The sequence below is a fragment of the Myotis lucifugus genome, unplaced genomic scaffold (assembly GCF_000147115.1).
Source record: "Myotis lucifugus unplaced genomic scaffold, Myoluc2.0 scaffold_34, whole genome shotgun sequence".
Taxonomy (NCBI): Eukaryota; Metazoa; Chordata; class Mammalia; order Chiroptera; family Vespertilionidae; genus Myotis; species Myotis lucifugus.
Genome location: NW_005871082.1, coordinates 2,965,017 through 2,970,339, shown reverse-complemented (window position 1 = coordinate 2,970,339; position 5,323 = coordinate 2,965,017). Strand labels below are relative to the sequence as shown.

Genomic DNA, 5,323 nt, shown 5'->3' with positions numbered 1-5,323 from the left:
CTTGTTCCCTATTAAATACTTTATAAGGTCAAGGAATACTGGAATATTACCTGCTTTACTTTGTGCTCTTTGTCGAAGATGGGAAACTTCAATAGTCAAAACATTCCCCTTCCCTAGGACCCAAGATGGAATACAAACAGTAAAAATGAACCTCACTGTCTTACAAATGAACCACATAACCGCAATAAAGAGGGTGGGGAAGGAAAGAACTAAGTAATCTTGACAAATGTTATTGCAACAAATACTGTAAGGCTAAAGATAGGAAAAACTGTACACAGATTTTGTGCTCTAGTTAGTAAATTTGTTGTTCACAGAGATATGAATTAGCAATTCTATAACTTCTTTATTTGGATTCTAGGATTGAATAAATAAGTAAATATCATGGCATGATCATGAAAGCCAGGCTTCTTGTCAGAAAAAGAAGTTGCAAATAATTAAAAGGGGAGGCTACAGAAAATGCTTTTGGTTTGGAATCAGAGGTATCAGCATGAACTCCCGGAAATAGGTAAAGGAACATATGCATGTATGGGTTAGAATACATCCATCTATTTCTAGCTCTGCCACTGGGAGAGCCTAGAAGTAATGACAACTCAGTAGCAAAAAGAATACCCAGACTCCAGATATTGGTTTCTTAATACCATTCACCAGTTAAAAGATCCAGACTCCTCAAAAAAATATCTGATTCAAAGGCTGGGGTCAGAGAAAGTGCATGATGAGCCTAGAACAGCCGTGGGCAAACTATGGCCCGCGGGCCGGATCCGGCCCGTTTGAAATGAATAAAACTAAAAAAAAAAAAGACCGTACCCTTTTATGTAATGATGTTTACTTTGAATTTATATTAGTTCACACAAACACTCCATCCATGCTTTTGTTCCGGCCCTCCGGTCCAGTTTAAGAACCCATTGTGGCCCTCGAGTCAAAAAGTTTGCCCACCCCTGGCCTAGAACATGTTATGATGCCAGAACATAAGTGCTCAAAAGCAGATGGGAACATGTCAGGGAGTCAACTTGAAGGAATTCCTAATGACACATCTGAGACAATCTGTGTAGTCAAATGGGTAATTATAATAATGGCGTAAGATACATGGCATAAAATGAATATCCATGAGTCCATACAGACATAAATAATTAAATAAGTGGTGGAGAAGGGGTAGCTCTTTAAGTTGAATTCCAATGAAGAAATGAGGAAGGCCTAGTGGAAAAAAATGTCTGAGCACTGTCAAACCAAGAGGAGCCTAAGGAGAATTGTCAACTAAATGTAATGTGGCATCTTGGGTGGAATTCTGGGCAGAAAAGGACAGTAGGTAGAACTAAGAAAATCTGAACAAATTTTAGTTAATAACGGGACAATATTAATTATAACAAATATATTAATGTAAGATGTTATTTATAGGGGAAATTAGGTGGGGAATACATGTATATGTTTCAAGTGTCCAAAAATAGTCTATTAATTTTTTTTTTAAATCACCATTTGGTAAATTCTGTCGTAGTAATTGTTGTGGTTGCGTGTTGTCAATAGATATAAAAATAGTGGGCAAAAATATGAAGAGAAATAGAACACTTAATGTAGTTTCAAAGTATTCCAGCATAAAATGCTTTTTAATTGCAAAGGGAGAATAAGTAATTTTATAGTTAAGAAACCTGGAAGACACCACCTTATCAAAATGATTAAAAGTAACATCACCAATAATAAAACTCATTGACATCCTGTGCCTCGTAATACTATGCAATCTCCTTATGGGCAGTACTTCTGAAGTGTTAACGATTATACGAATCACCTAGGGATCTTGTTGAACATGAAGATTCTGATTGAGGAGGGATAGGGCCTGAGATTCTGAATTTCTAGTGAGATATTGAGATTCTGAGGCTGCTATCAGGAGGACCACACTTTTCAATCAAGGCCTGAAGGGGAAACCTGTAACCTTTTTGGCAAAGCGGGGAGGAGGAGTTGGGTGGCAAGAGAGTATTCTCATACCTTTAATGACCTTTCTCCAGGTTTTCCTTGACCTTACTTGAGATGCAAAGGGATTCATTTCTTTCCCCAATGCTCTTTTAGTATCATAAATATCCAAAGCTTAAATAAGTATTATTTCTAAGCAAAAAAAGTTTAAGTAGGGGACTAGCATGTAACAAGAATTTTTCTTTCTCAGAACAGATACATAGCCCATCTGCTCTGGAAGAGACAAGAGATCCAAGCATACTTTACTTAATTGCAATAGTTTAAAGTCTCTGCATGTTAATATCTGGTATCCAAACTTGGTTACACTGTGCATGAGAAGGGCACACTGAGGCACCATTTAGAGAATGATCCTGAAGGTCTGTCACCACTGCTCTGAATGACCAGGCAGTGCATTAGCACCAACGCTGAGGAGAAAATTTCCGGCAGCATGGGGCAATACATAACACAGTCACTGTATACTCATTTCCTGGTGTTGACTCAGATGGAATTCTGTGTCCTCATAGAATTCTGCATTTGGTGGCTGTTCAGGCTTCTCAGTAGTTGATGCTGGCCTGGCCAACATCCCTAACCTTCCCATTTCAGAGATAGCAGCTGCCTAACGATGTAGAACTAAAGGGCCCTCTTAAGCAGGATGATTGGGGGAAAAAAGAACCACTTGAGTCTTTTTTTTCTTGGCCTTAGTTGTGGGACTGAAAGATCCTCAATTATAAGCAAACATGAATGGCTTTGCTCCCTGGTATGATTGCATTTTATGTTTCAGGGTCATATAGGAATTCATGGGAGCTGAGCAAACCTCATCTAAGAAAATTAAATTGGGGTGGGAGGGTGTCTAGGTACCAAGATTTGGGTTGGCCCCTGGAGAGGCTCCCTCTCAGCCAGCTTGACACCAAGTTGAAAGTGGCTGGAGATAGCATATTTTTTATTTTTTGTTCCAGAACATTTTTTTTTTCTGGCTCCACATCACAGTCTCTACTTTCATTACTTTTACTTTCAGCAGGCTTTTCTACCATGTTCTATCATCATTGAATCAACAATGATTTGGAAAATCTGCCTGGCTTTTGATTCAGCCCAGTACTCCCATCCCCAACTCCAATGTTGTCTCACAAATGACCTTCCCTGACCTTGTGTCTTGCGTCTCACAGACAAGCAATATTTTACCTTTGACATAATCCTTTACCTGAACTTCATCAGGCCCTCATGAGGCAGGCGATGCCTTCCAAATTCTGAGGGATAGTCATCTCTAACCTAGAATTCTATTCTAAGTCAAACTTCTAATAGCTTCCCACCAAAAAAGTCAATACTATTTCTGGTAAAAGATTTCTTCAAAACTACTGAATATATGATACTAAAGTAAGAAATAAACCAAATATAAGGATCTGGGATCCAGAAAACATGGAAACCAACACAGGCAAAAACTAAAAGGAATAGCCAACATAATGATGAAGAAAGATCCCTGCATAGCATCTGTGAAACAGACCACAAGATTGACAGTCCAGACAGAACAAGACAGTAGAGGACCCACGGAGGAATTAAATTGAACTCTATTGGGAGTTTGGAAGGAGGCAAAATATGTGTGGGGGAAAAGGAAGGCAAGGAAGGCACGTAAAAAGATCATTGTTCTTCTTTCCTTTAATCACGTGGGATGCATTAAGAAATTACTGTACATGTGCTACTATGAGACATGAAGAAACAAAAAGTGGAAAGGAAGAGCTAACCAAGCTATAAATGTTAGCTGAGGATAAGACCCAGAAAGGAACACCAAAGAGAGGGCTGTTTTGTTGAAAGCCTTGGAAAACTGACATTTAATGTAATAAATAAATAGATACATGAAAATGTCAGACATTGGTTGTTATCATTCAAATAAGTGGATGGAGTGATTTAATTCAAGGGATAAATAACATTGATAGTGGTCTTAAGAATCAAGTGACTAAAGTAATTCAATAAAAAAAAACAAAAAACAATTATGCATGTGCTGTGTGCCAGATGCTATGGGGACAAATAACATCTCTTCCCTCAAGGACCTCACAAACTAGGCCACATAAGACTTTCACACAAACACTATGATGTAAACTGTGATAAGAAATAATGCAATGAATGCTCTGGGGAGTATGGAGGAAGGAGCAATGACGTCAGAATAGCTGCACTTGGGAAGGATACAAGGAGAGTTGCATGTGAATGGCATTGCCCAATACCTACTGTGAACAGATTTCTTCTCGAGTTCTTATTTCTCTTTTTTCATTTGAACAGAATGTAAATGACAAGGAACCTATTAATTAACTCTAAAATATCCTTTGAGTTAGGAGAGATTTGTATCTGGAGATAGGAAAGGGGAAGAGAATCGTTACAGATGAAGAAGGCACTCTATATAAGAGAATTACAGAGATAGGGTGACAAAGGGTGTCTTGAGGAAAATAGCAAATATTCCATGAGGATAGAAAGTGCATGAAAGAGATTTGGTCTGTGGTTAGTGAAGAACAGTGAATGTTAAGAGAAAATCAATTTATTCAATCAAAACAAATGAATGAGATCTTGAAAGTAAACTGGCTCATAGTGGGCCTTGGGCAAAAGTTGTGGTTGGCCTTGTTTTCCCAGTGCTAGCTAGTGTCTATTTAATGGAATAAAATCAACCATCTGTCCTTTGAGGTAAATGCAAAGGGGCCATTTCCTGAAGAATCATCACTAATGATATTTGCAACTAGTAACATTAATTCTGATCACTTACATTTACTCAGTATTTTACATTCAAGTGAGCACTTCATTGAACCATCCTGGTTTCTTTCTCTAGGTGGCAGGTATTATTAGTAAGTTCATTGTACAGATAAGTAAAACTGAGACTTAGATAAGTTAAGTGACCTGTGGATTTTGAAACCGATACTTTCTCTTTATACATAGGTGTTTAGATTCACTCATTTATAAAATTGTGTAATGGTCATTACCAAGGCTTTTAGAATGCAGTCTCTCATTTGCTGTGCACATGACTAAAAAACATTTTCCCACTAAGTTTTTTTTTTCTGCTATGTTGGCAGTGTTCAGCTTATTTGGGAACATTTTATTAACCATTACTTATCTACATTGCCTAGATCAGCACTGTTCACTATAAATATAACACAAGCTATATGTGATTTGGTAATTGCTATTAATAATCAGTGAGATTTTTGTAAGAGGTGTCTTAGATCTCTATATCCTTGATGTCCTTTGTCTAGCTAATCTTTCTGGGCTGCTAGTGACCATGTAGTTTTTGAATATATGATCATCTCTATTTCTATAAAAAATGTGTAACTGTGTAACATTATTGAAGGATCATGACATTATGATACTGATTTATTTTATCCTACAAGATGCTCAAATTGTTGCATTTCATTTA

The 5,323-nt window shown here is 37.5% G+C and overlaps 1 non-coding gene across 1 annotated transcript; it reads left to right on the top strand.

The window, feature by feature from the left end:
- Positions 1–4,885: 4,885 nt before the first annotated feature.
- Positions 4,886–5,009, top strand: LOC111825617. Its single transcript, XR_002828807.1, has one exon. It is a non-coding gene; the product is annotated as a small nucleolar RNA SNORA32 (small nucleolar RNA).
- The last annotated feature ends 314 nt before the right edge of the window (positions 5,010–5,323 follow it).